We start from the raw sequence: 21,750 nt of genomic DNA on the forward strand, positions 1-21,750 counted from the left end.
GGGGGCAGAATGCTGGACACAGTGGGGGCAGAATGCTGGACACAGTGGGGGCAGAATGCTGGACACAGTGGGGCAGAATGCTGGACAGAGTGGGGGCAGAATGCTGGACACAGGGGCAGACTGTGAGACCCGGGGGCAGAATGCTGGACATGGGGGCATGGTTGGAGACATAGGGGGCAGAATGGAGACATGGGGCATGATTGGAGACAAGTGGCATGATTTCAGACATGGGGGCATGGTTGGAGACATAGGGGGCAGAATGGAGACATTGGGCATGATTGGAGACACTGGGGGCAGAATTGGAGACAGATCGTGCAGGATCATGGGGCAGGATGGATACGATGGAGACAGATGGGGCAGGATGGAGAGATCACATGGGGCGATCATATGGGGCAGGATGGGGAGATCATATGGGACAGAATGGATACTCATGAGGGCAGGATGGGAGAACATATGGCTGACGCCAGGAATGAGACACACGGTGGCCAGGATGGGGAATATTATTACCATAGGGACTAATTTAGGGATATTATTACTGCAGTGATGTATTTATTTTATTTTTTAAAGACACGGTTTTAAATGGAGGGGGTGGTCCTGTTACTGTGTAGAGTGACACTATGTCGCCTCTTTTTCTTCCTGTGGTGTAATGTAGAAGTTGGGAAAAATTAAGTAATGTATTCTACAAGCAGAGCTCGAGATAACTGTGTTATTTCCTGCAGAGACGAGTCCTGGCTGGATGAAGTGATGGCGGTCTGGGCTGGATGAAAGATGAAGGACTTCACCTAGAGACGTCACTGGTGAGTCAGTGTGTTACCTATACACTGACACTATACACTGTATACAGAGCTCCTGGGTACAATTTCACTAGTGATCACTGTATTATCTGTACACAGACACTGCATACTAAGTACAGATTTCCTGTGTATAATGGCACTTATGGTGATAGTATGGTGCTTTTTTTTTAATTACGGATCAGAATTGTAGTATTCAGTCACTATGTGGTGGTAATATGTGGTCTGGACATGGTGTTCCGGTATTTGTTCCTTGTATGTGATATTATTCGATCACTGTGGTGGTAATATGCAGTCTGGACATGGTGTTGCGGTATTTGTTCTTTGTATGTGATATTATTCGATCACTGTGGTGGTAATATGTCATCTGGTCATGGTGTAGCGGTATTTGTTCCTTGTTTGTGATATTATTGGTCATTTTAAAAATTGAAAAATAAATAAAAATATACCTAAATTGTATTGCATATTTTAACAAATATTTAATAGGTTACAGTAGAGTAAGGCCCGGCCAAAAGTGTCTACCGTGTTATGGTGGCGGCTTAAAAAATCTTTTGGCCAAAACAAAAGCTGCCGGCTATATGTGTTATCTGGTGATGGGAACTGTCAATGTGTGATAGGTGAGAAGTGGAGTTTTTCCAAGAGAGAGCGGTGAGACTGTGGACAGTTCGAGGGGTGGAGCATAGAGGCGGGACTGGGGTGGAGCCTGGGCGGAGTCTCAAGGTGGCCCCGAAAATTTTGACAGTATGGGGCCCCAAAATTTCTAGTGGCAGCCCTGGCGTCAAGCATACCTACAGTAGGTAAACTGAGCACCTTTTAAACCATGGGCTTTTTAAAATATTTTTTTCTAAACAAACAGCTGTTTTTATAATATTCATCCCCTGAAACAGTTTCTGAATATACCTTTTGACTCATTTTCTACCTGGCGGCCAACCCAAGCTTCACATCCCCGCACTAGCGGTGGAATGGAACATACTTGTTGGTGAGCTGGAATTAAATCTCTTTTTTCCTTTTTAGTGATATTTACTGTATAGTGCAATATATGGGTGCTCTTACTAATGCTTCATCCCATGCGATGAAATACTTCTACACATCACATTAGTTTTAGTCTGGAAGATCAATTAACAATAAACCTAGAAAAAAAATCTACAACGATAATACTTACAATGTTATTCATGCCAAGGTTTGATAAATCAATACTTAATCTATCTCAGCACAGGACTTTATAAAATTAGCTCCTGAGAATTACGCTTAGAAATTCACATGTCGATTCTGAACAATAGCAAAACACTAGATTTAGTCAGAAAAGCAAGAAAATCAGAACCTAAATCTAACAGAGAGTCTGTATTCCTAAAGTAGTAACAGGTAATTTTCACATGCTCATGGGCAAACTATTCAAAGGAAAATTGAATTATTTGCAGATACTTTTCACTACCAATCATTGCAAAATTGCAGTTGGTATTACAGTCAAACAGTTATTGAAAGGGTTAGCGTTTTTATATTGTAACCTCAGTGGCATGCTAAACCATTAAATGACTACTCATCTGGAAAGAACATGACCAAAAGCGTTACCCCTTTACTCTGAAGACATATAATAGAAGCATACACCAGCACCTACATGTCACTCTCTTAGATTATTTATTTCAATGTCAAACTACACCACTCTGTAAAATATACACTAAAGTATTTCACTTTAATGTTGCTGTTTAAATGGCAACGGAGAACATTTCTTTCTTTAGAAAAATGAAAATATCTGCACTCAGTGTAGACTAGAAGCTATTAGTGATGAGCGAGTATACTCGTTGCTTGGGTTTTCCCGAGCATGCTCGGGTGGCCTCTGAGTATTTCAGCATGCTTGGAGATTTAGTTTATGTCGACACAACTGCAGATTTGCGGCTGCTAGACAGCTTGAATACATGTGGGGATTACCTGTTTGTTATGAAATCCCCACATGTACTCAAGCTATCTAGCAGCCGTAAATCATGCAGCTGCGTTGACATAAACTAAATCTCCGAGCACGCGAAATACTCGGAGACAACCCGAGCATGCTTGGAGAAACCCGAGTAACGAACACACTCGCTCATCACTAGTTGCTATGCATTTGTGCAGGCTGCTCATATCAGGGGTTAAGCACATGGCTGCACCGCACTTCCATGCAAGAGACAAACTGTGCCATCTGTTAATATTAGACCCATAGAAGCCTATGAGTCCTACCTGTACTTCTGTATTTATTGGATTCCATAAAGAGGAGTGTAGAGGTTTTTTCCTGTCTGGTTCATATGAACTCCTACCAGGGGCAGAAGCTGAGTATATTCCTTATAAAGCAATATGGACTTGAAAGGAGAGGTGGATCAAAGGGTTTTCACCAGCAATCTGGTGAAAAATAGTTTGAAAAGTCACAAAATCTTTGCACAAAGCAGAGTTGCGCAAAAATGTTGCAACATTTGGTGTTTTAGCCATCAATATGGGTGGAACCTGGGAGGATCCAGTGCCTAGGTACGCCCATCAAATTTATCAATAGTGCCACTGATAAGATGTGCTGAGTTGATTACGTTGTGTGCATTATACACGGCTCTCATTTCATACGCTAGTCCTAATGAATCAATGACTAAAAATGAAAGTATATAGAGGGAAAATGTATTGAAATATACCTATGCAGTATGCACTTGGGCAGCTTCTGGCATAAATGTAAAACATACAGTTGTGGTCTAAATTATTAGCACCCCAGAATATTGCATACAACCTGTAAAATATCTCCATAAGTAAAATATTTAGTGAGGCTGCTTTGATTATATATATTATCAAGAATATTACTACTCATAGAACAATCAAGAACCTTCCAAAATGCAGTGGAAAAATGAAAAATTGATGATAGAACTCTACCACAGATGGCCCAAAATCTTGCAATGAAACCACGTACAACATCCAAATAACTTAAAGGAGTTTTATCATGATAGTAAATTCAATCTGTGTAAGAGATCTTTGAAAAACAACAAACTTTTTAAATACAATTAATTCTCAGAATTGAATAATTTTTATATTACAGGCTGTTAAGGATATGAAGCTCGTCTAGCAGCAGGTGTCACAGATGGTATTTCTGTGGAATATACGGTAGTCTATGTGTGCAATGGCGGATAATAAGCACTTCTATCATGACTTTGACTGATAAATAGTACTGCGCATGCGCCAGTCAGCTATAAAGAACAATGCTGGCAGATTTGGGCATGCGCAATACTAGTCAGCAGTCACGGAAGGAGCGTTGATCATCGGTTCTGAGCAATACTACTGGCCGCCAGCTCATAGAACCATGCTGTCTGTCTCCTTCCGATTTCCTCTCTGAGCAGTGATGCGAATGCTACTAAAGCCTCCTCCACACGGCCGTGTTTCCAATACGTGTGGTATCCATTTTTTTTCATGGATACAACACGTACCCATTAAAATCTATGGTGCTCTTCACATGTCCGTGTTTTTACATGGCTGTTTATCTGTACAAAGCACAAGGAGACATCCATTTTTTTCCAGCAGCACGGATGACAAGGGCTAAAACACGTCTATGGGTCCATGAAAAACACATTCGTGTGCCAGCCATGTTTAACATTGCAAATTATAGGAGAAGCTTTGTAATTTATTTCTTTCTTTATCTGTACTGGAAAAACACTGATGGTAAAAATAGACATACTGATGACACACTGATGGAAAACACTGATGACAACAGTACCGGTTTTTCACGTATGTGTTTTATACGGTCGATAAGGCTGAGATTGAGACATATGGAGTGATGGCGTTAACCACACACTGAAAAAACAACAGCACACTAAATAAAATAGGTATCTGTGGGATTAACTGTTGTGAATTCTGTGGCAGAGCTCCCTCCTGTGGTCACAAGTGGTACTTCGGCTGATTCTCTCTGTGAGCTTCCGTTGGTGGAGGGAAGTGGTACTGCGGCTTCTGAGTTTCCTCCCTCAGGTGATGTGGTGAGGTCGTTAGGTGCTGCTCTACTTAACTCCACCTAGTGCTTTGATCCTGGCTTCCTGTCAATGTTCCAGTATTCGATTTGTTTTCCTCCTGGATCGTTCCTGTGGCCTGCTGCTCTGCATAGCTAAGTTTTCCTTTGCTATTTTGTTTGTTTTTCTTCTGTCCAGCTTATCTATTTGTTTGCTGGAAGCTCTGGGACGCAGAGGGTGTACCTTCGTGCCGTTAGTTCGGTACGGAGGGTCTTTTTGCCCCCTTTGCGTGGTTTTTAGGGTTTTGTGTTGACCGCAAAGTTATCTTTCCTATCCTCGCTCTGTTCAGAAAGTCGGGCCTCACTTTGCTAAATCTATTTCATCTCTACGTTTGTCTTTTCATCTTAACTCACAGTCATTATATGTGGGGGGGCTGCCTTTTCCTTTGGGGTATTTCTCTGAGGCAAGGTAGGCTTATTTTCTATCTTCAGGCTAGCTAGTTTCTCAGGCTGTGCCGAGTTGCATAGGTAGCGTTAGGCACAATCCACGGCTGCCTCTAGTGTTGTTGGAGAGGATCAGGGATTGCGGTCAACAGAGTTCCCACGTCTCAGAGCTCGTTCTATGTTTTTGGATTATTGTCAGATCACTGTGTGTGCTCTGACCCCTATGTTCACTGTGGTACTGAATTGCCTAATCATAACAGTACAGGAAGCCAAAAGTACTAATGATTCTCAATAGAGGGAAAGAAGAAGTTCTGAGACCATTTTTTTTTCTCTGCACTGTGTTTTGCCTTTTTTTTCCCCTAGACATTTGGGTGGTTCAGGACACAGGTGTAGCAATGGACATTAGAAGTCTGTCTTCATGTGTGGATCAGCTCTCGGCAAGAGTACAAAAGATTCAAGACACTATTGATCAGAAATCTATGTTAGAACCAAGAATTCCTATTCCTGATTTGTTTTTTGGTGATAGAACTAAGTTTCTGAGTTTCAAAAATAATTGTAAACTATTTCTGGCCTTGAAACCTCGCTCCTCTGGTGATCCAGTTCAACAGGTTTTGATCATTATTTCATTTTTGCGTGGCGACCCTCAGGACTGGGCATTTTCTCTTGCGCCAGGAGATCCTGCATTAAGTAATATCGATGCGTTTTTCCTGGCACTCGGATTGCTGTACGATGAACCTAATTCAGTGGATCAGGCAGAAAAAAATTTGCTGGCTCTTTGTCAGGGTCAGGATGAGATAGAGTTATATTGTCAGAAATTTAGAAAGTGGTCCGTGCTCACTCTATGGAATGAATCTGCGCTGGCAGCTATGTTCAGAAAGGGTCTCTCTGAAGCCCTAAAGGATGTCATGGTGGGATTTCCTATGCCTGCTGGTTTGAATGAGTCTATGTCTTTGGCCATTCAGATTGGTCGACGCTTGCGTGAGCGTAAATCTGTGCACCATTTGGCGGTATTACCTGAGCTTAAACCTGAGCCTATGCAGTGCGATAGGACTTTGACCAGAGTTGAACGGCAAGAACACAGACGTCTGAATGGTCTGTGTTTCTACTGTGGTGATTCCACTCATGCTATCTCTGATTGTCCTAAGCGCACTAAGCGGTTTGCTAGGTTTGCCACCATTGGTACAGTACAGTCAAAATTTCTTCTGTCCGTTACCTTGATCTGCTCTTTGTCATCGTATTCTGTCATGGCATTTGTGGATTCAGGCGCTGCCCTGAATTTGATGGACTTGGAGTATGCTAAGCGTTGTTGGTTTTTCTTGGAGCCCTTGCAGTGTCCTATTCCATTGAGAGGAATTGATGCTATGCCTTTGGCCAAGAATAAGCCTCAGTACTGGACCCAGCTGACCATGTGCATGGCTCCTGCACATCAGGAGGTTATTCGCTTTCTGGTGTTGCATAATCTGCATGATGTGGTCGTTTTGGGGTTGCCATGGCTACAAGTCCATAATCCAGTATTAGATTGGAAATCCATGTCGGTGTCCAGCTGGGGTTGTCAGGGGGTACATGGTGATGTTCCATTTCTGTCAATTTCATCATCCACCCCTTCTGAGGTTCCAGAGTTCTTGTCTGATTACCGGGATGTATTTGATGAGCCCAAGTCCGATGCCCTACCTCCGCATAGGGATTGTGATTGTGCTAACAATTTGATTCCTGGTAGTAAGTTCCCAAAAGGCCGATTGTTTAATTTATCTGTGCCTGAGCACGCCGCTATGCGCAGTTATGTGAAGGAGTCCCTGGAGAAGGGGCATATTCGCCCGTCATCGTCGCCATTAGGAGCAGGGTTCTTTTTTGTAGCCAAGAAGGATGGTTCGCTGAGACCTTGTATAGATTACCGCCTTCTAAATAAGATCACGGTTAAATTTCATTACCCCTTGCCGTTATCTGATTTGTTTGCTCGGATTAAGGGGGCTAGTTGGTTCACCAAGATAGATCTTCGTGGTGCGTATAATCTTGTGCGAATTAAGCGAGGCGATGAATGGAAAACTGCATTTAATACGCCCGAGGGTCATTTTGAGTATCTAGTAATGCCATTCGGACTTGCCAATGCTCCATCAGTGTTTCAGTCCTTTATGCATGACATCTTCCGAGAGTACCTGGATAAATTCCTGATTGTGTACTTGGATGACATTTTGATCTTCTCGGATGATTGGGAGTCTCATGTGAAGCAGGTCAGAACGGTTTTTCAGGTCCTGCGTGCTAATTCTTTGTTTGTGAAGGGATCAAAGTGTCCCTTTGGTGTGCAGAAGGTTTCATTTTTGGGGTTCATCTTTTCCCCTTCTACTATCGAGATGGATCCTGTTAAGGTCCAAGCCATCCATGATTGGACTCAGCCGACATCTCTGAAAAGTCTGCAAAAGTTCCTGGGCTTTGCTAATTTTTATCGTCGCTTCATCTGCAATTTTTCTAGTATTGCTAAACCATTGACCGATTTGACCAAGAAGGGTGCTGATGTGGTCAATTGGTCTTCTGCTGCTGTGGAAGCTTTTCAAGAGTTGAAGCGTCATTTTTCTTCTGCCCCTGTGTTGTGTCAACCAGATATTTCGCTTCCGTTTCAGGTCGAGGTTGATGCTTCTGAGATTGGAGCAGGGGCTGTTTTGTCGCAGAGAGGTTCTGATTGCTCAGTGATGAAACCGTGCGCCTTCTTTTCCAGGAAGTTTTCGCCTGCTGAGCGAAATTATGATGTGGGCAACCGAGAGTTGCTGGCCATGAAGTGGGCATTCGAGGAGTGGCATCATTGGCTTGAAGGAGCTAAGCATCGCGTGGTGGTATTGACTGATTATAAGAACTTGACTTATCTCGAGTCTGCCAAGCGGTTGAATCCTAGACAGGCTCGTTGGTCGCTGTTTTTTGCCCGTTTTGACTTTGTGATTTCGTACCTTCCGGGCTCTAAAAATGTGAAGGCGGATGCTCTGTCTAGGAGTTTTGTGCCCGACTCTCCGGGTTTGTCTGAGCCGGCGGGTATCCTCAAGGAAGGAGTAATTGTGTCTGCCATCTCCCCTGATTTGCGGCGAGTGCTGCAAAAATTTCAGGCTAATAAACCTGATCGTTGTCCAGCGGAGAAACTGTTTGTCCCTGATAGGTGGACGAATAAAGTTATCTCTGAGGTTCATTGTTCGGTCTTGGCTGGTCATCCTGGAATCTTTGGTACCAGAGAGTTAGTGGCTAGATCCTTTTGGTGGCCATCTCTGTCGCGGGATGTGCGTACTTTTGTGCAGTCCTGTGGGATTTGTGCTCGGGCTAAGCCCTGCTGTTCTCGTGCCAGTGGGTTGCTTTTGCCCTTGCCAGTCCCGAAGAGGCCTTGGACACATATCTCTATGGATTTTATTTCAGATCTTCCCGTTTCTCAAAAGATGTCAGTCATTTGGGTGGTCTGTGATCACTTTTCTAAGATGGTCCATTTGGTACCATTGTCTAAATTGCCTTCCTCCTCTGATTTGGTGCCATTGTTCTTCCAGCATGTGGTTCGTTTACATGGCATTCCAGAGAATATCGTTTCTGACAGAGGTTCCCAGTTTGTTTCGAGGTTTTGGCGAGCTTTTTGTGGTAGGATGGGCATTGACTTGTCTTTTTCCTCGGCTTTCCATCCTCAGACTAATGGCCAGACCGAACGAACCAATCAGACCTTGGAAACCTGAGATGTTTTGTTTCTGCTGATCAGGATGACTGGGTGTCCTTTTTGCCTTTGGCTGAGTTCGCCCTTAATAAACGGGCCAGCTCGGCTACCTTGGTTTCGCCATTTTTCTGCAACTCTGGGTTCCATCCTCGTTTCTCGTCAGGACAGGTTGAGTCTTCGGACTGTCCTGGTGTGGATACTGTGGTGGACAGGTTGCAGCAGATTTGGAATCAGGTAGTGGACAATTTGACCTTGTCCCAGGAGAAGGCTCAACGTTTTGCTAATCGCAGACGCTGTGTGGGTCCCCGACTTCGTGTTGGGGATCTGGTTTGGTTATCTTCTCGTCATATTCCTATGAAGGTTTCCTCTCCTAAGTTTAAACCTCGTTTCATTGGTCCGTATAGGATTTCTGAGGTTCTTAATCCTGTGTCTTTTCGTCTGACCCTTCCAGATTCTTTTTCCATACATAACGTATTCCATAGGTCATTGTTGCGGAGATACGTGGCACCTGTGGTTCCATCTGTTGACCCTCCTGCCCCGGTTTTGGTGGAGGGGGAGTTGGAGTATATTGTGGAGAAGATTTTGGATTCTCGTGTTTCAAGACGGAAACTCCAGTATCTGGTTAAGTGGAAGGGTTATGCTCAGGAAGATAATTCCTGGGTCTTTGCCTCTGATGTCCATGCTCCCGATCTTGTTCGTGCCTTTCATGTGGCTCATCCTGGTTGGCCTGGGGGCTCTGGTGAGGGTTCGGTGACCCCTCCTCAAGGTGGGGGTACTGTTGTGAATTCTGTGGCAGAGCTCCCTCCTGTGGTACAAGTGGTACTTCGGCTGATTCTCTCTGTGAGCTTCCGTTGGTGGAGGGAAGTGGTACTGCGGCTTCTGAGTTTCCTCCCTCAGGTGATGTGGTGAGGTCGTTAGGTGCTGCTCTACTTAACTCCACCTAGTGCTTTGATCCTGGCTTCCTGTCAATGTTCCAGTATTGGATTTGTTTTCCTCCTGGATCGTTCCTGTGGCCTGCTGCTCTGCATAGCTAAGTTTTCCTTTGCTATTTTGTTTGCTTTTCTTCTGTCCAGCTTATCTATTTGTTTGCTGGAAGCTCTGGGACGCAGAGGGTGTACCTTCCTGCCGTTAGTTCGGTACGGAGGGTCTTTTTGCCCCCTTTGCGTGGTTTTTAGGGTTTTGTGTTGACCGCAAAGTTATCTTTCCTATCCTCGCTCTGTTCAGAAAGTCGGGCCTCACTTTGCCTAATCTATTTCATCTCTACGTTTGTATTTTCATCTTAACTCACAGTCATTATATGTGGGGGGTTGCCTTTTCCTCTGGGGTATTTCTCTGAGGCAAGGTAGGCTTATTTTCTATCTTCAGGCTAGCTAGTTTCTCAGGCTGTGCCGAGTTGCATAGGTAGCGTTAGGCGCAATCCACGGCTGCCTCTAGTGTTGTTGGAGAGGATCAGGGATTGCGGTCAACAGAGTTCCCACGTCTCAGAGCTCGTTCTATGTTTTTGGATTATTGTCAGATCACTGTGTACTGAATTGCCTAATCATAACAATTAACGCTAAAAACATCCCACTGGTTAAAGAAAAGATATAAAAAATAGAAACTGAAAGTTGCTAAAAGTTACATAGATAAATGACCACAGTCCTTCTATGCACAAGTGATCAGGTTTTTAAATACATCAGATAGGGATTATATACATTAGTTAGGACTGCTCTATATGGGTATACCTTGACGATTGGTGGAGCAGCTTAGTATACTTTTTTGCAAAAAAATGTATCAACTTAATACCCTGTTTTTTTTTTTTCCATCTTTTGACTAGCACTTGCTTATTACTGTGATTTTTTTTTACAACAGAGTATTTTTGACCTCACTGTGCTCTTTTGTGTCTCCAAAGTAGATCATGTTGGCAACACATACCAACGTTATACACTGTGTGCACAATTATTAGGCAATTTGCATTTTTGATGATAAATGTAGATTTTCAGGTACAGTTCACCCAAGTAGTTTCATTGAATGGTATTTTAGTAGTTTTTATTAGCTTAATAGTAGTTCACCCTAGTAGATCACGCTAAATTTTTACTTGAGCAACATTGGTGATTTTTTTTGCGAGAGCATCTGCAAAGTCCGGGTGTTGTATCTATAACAGAGGTGCAAATAACTCCCTTATTATTCCCTAAGAGTAAATACTACTTGCTTACAAACCAATAAGCCACCCAAAGGTCATTATATTTTTAGAATATTTCACGTGTATTTTTGTATTTGGAAATACAAACCTGAGCAAAAACAAAAAAGAATGTTTTCTTCAATCTTTTCTATCAGTAATTAGAATTAGAACAACATTGTATTCACATTGGTTTTACATAATAAAACATAAAAAAATTTCACATTCCTTAAGGTTTCTCAAATTGCAAAAAAGCACTAAAAAGATATAAGAAACATCAGAGTGCATTATCACAATGAAGACGTGTGGTGTGTGAGACAGATAGAGGTGTCTAGCTAGCCATTTGAATGCTTCAGTCAAACAATGTTTTCCTTATATTTATACCAATCCATAAGAAAGAATGGTATTAATGGATAACAATAGCATGACGTTCTCATCACCTACTTCTATTCTCTTGTTTGTCAGGCATAGAAACATTATTTGTTCGTACCCAGCAACAACTTATATAACATAACAGCAAATTTGTTGGCAAATGCCCACAGTCTAGAAGCAAAAGGAGTGATACAATATCATACAGCTTATAAATAACACAAAAACTAAACACTAGCAAGTCACTTTATGGCGTTTTCATTTCTGAAAAATAGATTCCATCTAATGACAGGGAAGGTCTCAGTTACAAAGACAAAGGAAAATACTTTAGTTTTCTATGTGTTTATCTAGATTGGTTCTGAAATGATAGCTCAAAATATATGAACGTTTAGTAACAAAGAACGGAAAGCTCCAATGTACAGATGATTTCTTGGTTACATGACCATTAAATATTACTTGAATTTAGCTTCATCACTATGACAATGTAAACGTGGTCTTACAATTACAGTATGTTAAAAGGTTATTCCAAAAAATCAAAAGTTATCCCTTGTCTGGGGGTTGGCTCAAGGCCTGGCCAGTTGAACTTCCAGTAATCCCAACATCAGGGCTTTGAAACACCGAGAATATGGCTTTGCAACCCTTTCCAGAATGGAGTGGAAGTGCACATGCGCTGCCTTCATTCTACTCATTGTCTATAGGACGTCCCTGATGCTGCGCAGACTCCCTGCCTGACCCACGGTGAACTGACAGCGTGGGAAAATGTTCAGAAACTTTCGCACGCTAATGGGTTCATGTTCGGTCAGGCGGATAGGCTGTGCAGGCAGCTTTTCATTCATTCCTCCATGGTTTACAGCCCGGCCAGTAGCATTAGCAGTGGTCCGGGTTGTAAACTATTTAACCCCTTGAGATGGATTGCAGCGTGGGACTTGACTGTACAGGGGACAGGTATGGGATATTGTTGACTTTTTACTTTGCATTTTTTTACAGAAGAACGAGGGCTTCGCTTGAGAAGTGTAATAAAGATGTTAAACCTGTGTGTTTCATTATTTCATTAAAAGACTTTATTCTTAATGTGCGTGTACTTTTAACCCATTAACCCCTATCTGACCCCGGACGGGATAGTACATCCGAGGTCAGATCCCCTGCTTTGATGCAGGGCTCCGCGGTGAGCCCGCATCAAAGCCAGGACATGTCAGCTGTTTTGTACAGCTGACATGTGCCCGTAATAGGCGCGGGCAGAATCGCGATCTGCCCGCACCTATTAACTAGTTAAATGCCGCTGTCAATCGCAGACAGCGGCATTTAACTACCGCTTCCGGCCGGGCGGCCGGAAATGACGTCATCGCCGACCCCCATCACATGATCGGGGGTCGGCGATGCGTCAGGATGGTGACCATAGAGGTCCTAGAGACCTCTATGGTTACTGATGACCGGTGGCTGTGAGCGCCACCCTGTGGTCGGCGCTCACAGCACACCTCCATTTCTGCTACATAGCAGCGATCAGCAGATCGCTGCTGTGTAGCAGAGTCGATCGTGCTGTTCCTGCTTCTAGCCTCCCACGGAGGCTATTGAAGCATGGCAAAAGTTAAAAAAAAAAGTTAAAAAAAATGTGAAAAAAATAAAAAAAATATAAAAGTTTAAATCACCCCCCTTTCGCCCCAATCAAAATAAATCAATAAAAAAAAAATCAAATCTACACATATTTGGTATCGCCACGCTCAGAATCACCCGATCTATCAATTAAAAAAAGCATTAACCTGATCGCTAAACTGCGTAGCGAGAAAAAAATTTGAAATGGCAGAATTACGATTTTTAGGTCGCCGCGACATTGCATTAAAATGCAATAACGGGCGATCAAAAGAACGTATCTGCACCAAAATGCAATCATTAAAAACACCAGCTCGGCACGCAAAAAATAAGCCCTCAACCGACCCCAGATCACGAAAAATGGAGACACTACGGGTGTCGGAAAATGGCGCAATTTTTTTTTTTTTTTTAGCAAAGTTTGGAATTTTTTTTCACCACTTAGATAAAAAATAACCTAGTCATGTTAGGTGTCTATGAACTCGTACTGACCTGGAGAATCATAATGGCAGGTCAGTTTTAGCATTTAGTGAACCTAGCAAAAAAGCCAAACAAAAAACAAGTGTGGGATTGCACTTTTTTTGCAATTTCACCGCACTTGGAATTTTTTTCCCGTTTTCTAGTACACGACATGCTAAAACCAATGATGTCGTTCAAAAGTACAACTCGTCCCGCAAAAAATAAGCCCTCATGTGGCCAAATTGACGGAAAAATAAAAAAGTTATGGCTCTGGGAAGGAGGGGAGTGAAAAACGAACACGGAAAAACGAAAAATCCCAAGGTCATGAAGGGGTTAATACTATTGGATTAATAATGGATGGTTGTGTTATTGACACCTCCCATTACTAACCAGGCTTATAGTCACCTTACAATAGCAAGGCGATATTAACCCCTTCTTACCCCATATGCCACCACTACAGGGCAATGGGAAGAGAGAGAAAATTGTGCTGGAACCCATGCCAGTTTTTTCCGTGAATTAATCCTTTAATTTAACAACTACAGCTCCAAAAATGTTCACACACACACACACACACACTACTAACATTATTAGTCAGGGACATATATAAATCTAACTGATATGCAATGGTTTACTGTATGTAAACCATGTCTCATATCCTGCCGGGTTCTGCAATGATTTTACAGAACCCAACAATTGAATTTTTGGCTATTCTGCTATCTAGCTCTCCATGAAATATAAAGATATATATATGTGTGTCAATTATATATATACCCTGCCATTCAAAAGTTTAGGATCACTTAGTCCTTATTTTTGAAAGAAAAGAACAGTTTTTTCCAATAAAGCTAACATTAAATGATTCAGAAATATACTCTATACATTGTTAGTGTGGTAATGAATATTCTAGCTGCAAAAGTCTGGTTTGTAATGCAATATCTTCATAGGTGTATAGAGGCCCATTTCCAACAACCATCATTCCAGTGTTCTTATGGTACTTTTTTGCCAACTGTGTGTAAGAAGGCTAATGGATGGTTAAAATACCCTTGAAAACCCTTGTACAAGTATGCTAGCACAGCTGAAAACAGTTTGGTTGATTAGAGAACCTATAAACCTGACCTTCCTTTGAGCTAGTTGAGAATCTGGAGCATTACATTTGTTGGTTCCATTAAACTCTCAGAATGGCCAGAAAAAAGAGCTTTCACGTGAAACTCGACAGTCTATTCATGTTCTTAGAAATTAAGGCTAATCCATGTGAGAAATTGCCAAGAAACTGAAGATTTCCTACAACGGTGTGTACTGCTCCCTTCAGAGGAGAGCACAATCAGGCTCTAACCAGAGTAGAAAGAGAAGTGGAAGGCCCCGCTGCACAACTGAGCAACAAGACAAGTACATTAGAGTCTGTAGTTTGAGAAATCAACGTCTCACAGGCCCCCAACTGGCAGCTTCAGTAAATAGTACACGCAAAACGCCAGTGTGAACATCTACAGTGAAGAGGCGACTCCGGGATGCTGGCCTTCAGGGCAGAGTGGCAAAGAAAAAGCCATAACCGAGACTGGCTAATAAAAGGAAAAGATTAATATGGGCAAAAGATCACAGACATTGGACAAAGGAAGATTGGAAAAAAGTGTTATGGACAGACGAATCCAAGTTTGAGGTGTTTGGATCACACAGAAGAACATTTGTGAGACGCAGAACAACTGAAAAGATGCTGGAAGAGTGCCTGATGCCATCTGTCAAGCATGGTGGAGGTAATGTGATGGTCTGGGGTTGCTTTGGTACTGGTAAAGTGGGAGATTTGTACAAAGTAAAAGGGATATTGAATAAGGAAGGCTATCACTCCATTTTGCAACGCCATGCCATACCCTGTGGACAGCACTTGATTGGAGCAAATTTCATCCTACAACAGGACAATGATCCAAAGCACACCTCCAAATTATGCAAGAACTATTTAGGGAAGAAGCACGCAGCTGGTATTCTATCTGTAATGGAGTGGCCAGCGCAGTCACCAGATCTCAACCCCATTGAGCTGTTGTGGGAGCAGCTTGACCGTATGGTATGCAAAAAGTGTCCATCAAGCCAAACCAACTTGTGGGAGGGGCTTCTGGAAGCATGGGGAGAAATTTCTCCAAATTACCTCAGCAAATTAACTGCTAGAATGCCAAAGGTCTGCAATGCTGTAATTGCTGCAAAGGGAGCATTATTCTATGATGAAAGCAAAGTTTGAAGGAGAAAATTATTATTTCAAATAAAAATCTTTTTTTTTGAACCTTGTCAATGTCTGGACTAGATTGTAAATTAATTTGGCAACTCATTTGATTAATAAAAGTATGAGTTTTCATGGAAAACACAAAATTGTCTGGGTGACCCTAAACTTTTGAACGGTAGTGTACATATACCTATACTATGTGTAGACATTTATTTTATCTACTCTATTTTAACCTGTTAGTATGATTTTACATTACACCACACTGAATTGCCGGCTTTTCTAAAGGACATCGGTGCGTATTTCTAACAAGTCACACTGACGGTCCATGTGGTGTGCGAGTTTTCACGCACCCATAGACTTGCATTGGCGCATTTCAGATGTAATACGGTGAAATTCGCAGCATGCTGTGATTTCTCTCGTACGTATAAGCTGAGGAAACAACGGATGATGAGAGCTGCCCCATAGATTAACATTGGTCCGAGTGCTATGTGATTTTTTTCTCACATAGCACTCGTCCGTATTCTTCTCTAGTGTGACTCTGGCCTAACAGCTCTGATTGTGTCAGAACGGCTGCATCCAGTAAGTGATAAATCATTGGATTCAGCTTCTCTTTACCTATATCATACTGCACTCCGAAGAGGTAGCAAAAAAACGCAGACTCTTTTTAGATTTGCTAAAGTAACAGCAAGCAGTTAGAACTCCTCTAATTGATATCCCATTGTCTTTATGTATAAAAAGAATAAATGTGAATATAGACAAAATAAAAAAGCTGCTGACCAATACCAGGGATCACCTTAAATAATATAAATATTTTATTGATGCAAAACAGACCAAACACATAAAAACATTTAAAAAGTCACTAACATGACACAATCACATCACATATGGCTCATGATGAAGCCAAAAAGGCGCCCACCCAAGGTGTCAAAATATCGGAATGCAAACAAGGCTGCAAAGTAACATGCAAACAATATACATAGATAAATAAATAGTATTATAAACCAAACAATGTAGTGAGAATGGATAATTTGTATACCTACAATCAGGCAAACAAAAAAAAACACAGCTCACAAACAAATAGCGAAATAGAAAACATATGCATGAAACAAAGGTGAGTCCTAGCCATCTAGGATGAAGCCACCTAGCGGTGGCGACATGCGTCGGGCATTTCCACAGGCTCCCCCACCATATGGCCGTTTAATTATCGGTATACCGGTTCTTTCTTTGCTGGTCTTTGGGTATGCTTTTTTCGATATGTGTTGTGCCTTGCCCATCCACTCTTTGATGGCTAGGACTCACCTTTAGGATCTTGCTCTAATTCCACCTACAGGCTTTTCTTTACATTGAAGCCCCCTTTATTTATCCAGGCCCGTTCTTGAACCTCGGTTTGTTTATCCTTATTAGGCCTTTTTTTTATTTTCATTTGTTTCATGCATATGTTTTCTATTTCGCTATTTGTTTGTGAGCTGTGTTTTTTTTTTGTTTGACTGATTGTAGGTATACAAATTATCCATTCTCACTACGTTGTTTGGTTTATAATACTATTTATTTATCTATGTATATTGTTTGCATGTTACTTTGCAGCCTTGTTTGCATTCTGATATTTTGACACCTTGGGTGGGGGCCTTTTTGGCTTCATCATGAGCCATATCTGTTGTGATCATGTCATGTTAGTGACTTTTTAAATGTTATTATGTGTTTGGTCTGTTTTGTATCAATAAAATATTTATATTATTTAAGGTGATCACTGGTATTGGTCGGCAGCTTTTTTCTTTTGTCTATATTCTGCATATGTTGTGTTAACCACGGGCGTATCCCTGAGTTATGATGTGGTGCCCTCATTAGACTAATTACGCTAAAAAGAATAAATGTGAGAACAATGCTGCAGAAGATGATTATTATTTTATATTATATTGATACAGCTGCTATGAGTATGGGAAGGATATTATTTTAACATGCTAATTCTTATCTTATAATATGGCTTTGACCCCTGTTACTATAAATTAATGATGGCATGATATGCCCATGCCAGGGCTAATGATGTATAATATCTGACTCTGAGTCACTGGCTGGGAAAAACTGTGGCTATCTGGACATCTACTTATGCATTTTTCTGAATATTTAGGCTATGTTCACACGCTGTGGATTTTGCTGCGGATCCGCGGCGTTTCCACAGCTGCGGGTCCGCAGCAGTTTCCCATGAGTTTACAGTACAATGTAAACCTATGGGAAACGCAATCCGCAGTGCACATGCGCAGGTTTATATTCCGCAGCATGTCAATTCTTTGTGCGGAATCCGCAATGGTTTTACACCTCCTCCATAATAGAAAACCGCAGGTGTAAAGCCGCAGTGAAATCCGCACAAAAACTGCGGTAAATCCGCGATAAATCCGCAGGAAAAATGCAGTTTTTTGCCCTGCGGATTTATCAAATCTGCTGCGGAAAAATCCGCAGTGCACCATTCTACGTGTGCACATAGCCTTAAGGTATCGTCACATAAAGCGACGCTGCAGCGATATAGACAACGATGCCGATCGCTGCAGCGTCGCTGTTTAGGTCGCTAGGAGACGTCAAACTGTAACAGCAGAACGATGCAGGAGCGATCCAGTGACGTACTTATCGTTCTCGCTGGTTGTTGCTCCATGAAGAAACATTGCAGACATCGTTGCTCTTGCTGTCAAACATGATGAATCATGCCGACCTGACGACCAAATAAAGTTCTGAACTTCTAGCTACGACCAGCGATGTCACAGCGGGATCCTGATCGCTGCTGCGTGTCAAACACAATGAGATCGCTATCCAGGACGCTGCAACGTCATGGATCGTTGTCGTTCTCGTTGTAAAGTTGTTCAGTGTGAAGGTACCTTTAGTATATTTCTTACTCTTACTTACATTTTGTATGTTTCACACTACAAACTTTATATAAAATGCATAATTTTACAATATATCTTCCACTTTTTCTACATCTTTTCTATTGATTCCTAGTAAATGTCAGTGACATCAGATAAGGTTATCTTATCAAAAGTTTTAAAAAGCATTTTTTGAAAGAACAAAACCAGTAATTGTGGGAAAGAAACCCTACGCCATCAAATTTACTTTGTAAAGACATTGGCTTACAGCCAAGTTTAATACCATATATACTGCAAAATATAGAAGGAACCAAGGTCATGGTTTTATTTTATACATTGACAATGCAAGTCTTAAAAGCTGCTTCTCTGTTACAAAATCAGGACCCTTTCAGCTAAGAGTTCGGGTTCACAACCATTTTCTACATTTAGGCACACAGCACCCTCACCCATGTTACCCACACTGGGACTGAATGACAGTTACAAAGTAATTCAGCATTCTGTGTGATGATACTTGACCTAACACTATGCAATGGATTGGGAAAGTAACATTTCTAAAAGATGGTCACATTTCTGACCTCTCAATCTAAATACAGAGCAGTTTTTCCCTTCAAAATTTTCTGGTGTCTAAAGTGACATATAATAACGCACTATATCTACTTCAGAGCTTAGTGGGAACCCTTGGATGTCTCTGTAAGACTACTTTCACACTATCATCGGTACGGGCCCGTCGCAGTGCGTCGGGCCGACGTATCGACGCATGCTGTGAAGTAAAATCACAACAGGGCAGCGGATGCAGTTTTACAATGCATCCGCTGCCCCATTGTAGGGTCCGGGGAGGAGGGGGCGGAGTTCCGGCCACGCATGCGCGGTCGGAAAAAGCGGACCCGACGGATAAAAAAACGTTGCAATGTTTTTTTGTCCCGATGGACTGCAAAAGCACGTTGCATCCGTCGCACGACGGATGCAACGTGTGGCAATCCGTCGCAATGCGTCGCTAATGAAAGTCTATGGAGAAAAAACGCATCCTGCAGGCAACTTTGCAGGATGCATTTTTTCTTCAAAAGAACGCATTGTGACGTGCGTCGAACGACGCTAGTGTGAAAGTAGCCTAACATCTTTCATTTACCATATATACAGCACACACACCCACACCGTCAGGCTGGACAGCACTGCAGATCCAAGGAACTCTAAACTTCATAGCGAGACAGAGCCTGCTGTCCAGAGCTTCTGGTTCTGACATCTTCTCTATAACCAAAGCCGCCCGCAGAGTGAATATGGCGGCACTTGGTAACAGAAGCAGAAGTTGCAGGAAAAGGTTCTGGTGAAGATGTGACACCAACCAATCCACACAGGCAAAGAAATCCAACCATAGATGTCCATAAATTAAGTTATGTGTAATGATGAGAAATGACACAAGGAAAAGCATTGAGCACATGAACAAAGAGAGGTGCAAAAACCAATGGAAACTGACACCAGCTGAAATCTATCAGTAAATAGAAAGCAATCCTGCCGAGCATGTGATAGGACCTTGGAATAATGCTAATGAACCTATTGTGGGAATGTTACTTGGGTGTGTGCTGAGGTAACACAGGAATTGTTTCAATTTAAATGTCCAGGCTGGTTTATTGATGCTTTGTAAACCATGCCACAAACACAGGAAAATAAACAGCCTCTTGGTGCAGGCAAAACAAAGTAAACAGTTCCAACAAAGTCACTTTAGAGACAGTCCAGGACACAGAGGCTGATAATATCCAGTATACTGGCTCAGTCTGGAGAGATCACACAGAAGGTCTTCTTACCTCCACACACAGACCATGTGTCAAACAGACTCCATCTGAACCACACTCAGAGGTGGGCTATGTGGGCAACCAGACGTGCCCATCTCTCAGGCTGCCAGTAAACCTCACTCATATTCACAAAACAAGCTTTGCAGTACTATGTACACTAGAGCACTACTCCAGGTTTTCATCACAAAGGACAACCACCTCCGTGATACATACCTCCTATCAATGACATATCCGGTAGCCACCTTAGGATAAGCAGGACAGCGCAATGTAGTGTGGAAATCAAAGCTAAATCCACAAAAAGAAGAGGGAGAAAGGGGGAAGTATTCAATATCTTACCATCCACATATATGAGTGTGGGAACCCAGCATTAAATAAGCATTAGGAGATTAATTGTGATGCCCATCACAAGAGTAGTCTGCTTATGCCATCCTTGGCACATTAGTGAGGATATAAGTACAAACTTTTTTTTAAACATATTTTACATCACAGAAAGAATCAGCTGTGATCCCAAGCTGCCCTGTCTATATAATCTCTTTTGCTTTCTCCCTTGCCCAGGAGCTGTGGTATGATCAGACCATGTCCCTGTACGGTCAGACAGGGCCATTACACAGTACACAGCACGGGTACATTTATAAGATTATCTCAGCACAGGAACATTTTTTTTAACACAACCAAATGTGAAACTTATTCCAAGATCTGTTGATTAAAATTAACTTTATTTGTGAGACAACTCATTTAATGCATCCTACTCCACCACGTCCCTTTATTAAAACAGTTGTGCACAACACTAGTCTGAATGAATTGGCCCCCTTATTCTTTACAACACTATCCCCCTATTATTTAATTACATTAGGCATATGTGTACAATTTTTCAGCAAAGTGCCCTATCCGTCATAACCTAATGAATATTAACCCCTTCGTGACATGCGCCGTACTAGTACTGCGCTGCCGGCACTGCATTAGTGCCAGCAGCAGTACTAGTACGGCGCACTGATCACCGCGGTCTCGTGCTGAGCGCCGCGGTGATCGGGTGCGGGTGTCAGCTGTATATGACAGCTGACACCCCGCAGCAATGCCCACGATCGGCGCTATCGCCGATCGCGGGCATTTAACCCCTCTGATGCCGCTGTCAGTAGTGACAGCGGCATAGAGGGGGATCGCGCAAGGACGGGGGCTCCCTGCGCTCTACCACCGGAGCAACGCAATGAGATCGCGTTGCTCCGGTGACCCGGAAGGAGTCCCCGGATCCAAGATGGCCGCCGGACTCCTTCCGGGTCATGAAGTGACCTGGCTAGCCGGCGCCTGCTGAGAGCAGGCGCTGGAAAGCCAGCTAAGCTGCCTGTCAGATCGTTGATCTGACAGTGTGCTATGCACAGTGTCAGATCAACGATCTGATCTAATACAGAGATGTCCCACCCTGGGACAATGTTAGAAAGTAAAAAAAAAAAAAGAATAGAATGTGTAAAAAAAAATTTAAAAAAATCCCCAAATAA

At 42.4% G+C, this 21,750-nt stretch overlaps 1 protein-coding gene across 3 annotated transcripts in view; it reads right to left on the reverse strand.

Annotated features, from left to right (window-relative positions):
- Window positions 1-21,750, reverse strand: part of MAGI2 (membrane associated guanylate kinase, WW and PDZ domain containing 2) — a 1,646,639-nt gene that overhangs the window by 1,028,541 nt on the left and 596,348 nt on the right. The gene's annotated exons all lie outside the window — the stretch shown is intronic.

This window comes from Ranitomeya imitator, chromosome 4 (genome assembly GCF_032444005.1).
Source record: "Ranitomeya imitator isolate aRanImi1 chromosome 4, aRanImi1.pri, whole genome shotgun sequence".
Classification (NCBI taxonomy): domain Eukaryota; kingdom Metazoa; phylum Chordata; class Amphibia; order Anura; family Dendrobatidae; genus Ranitomeya; species Ranitomeya imitator.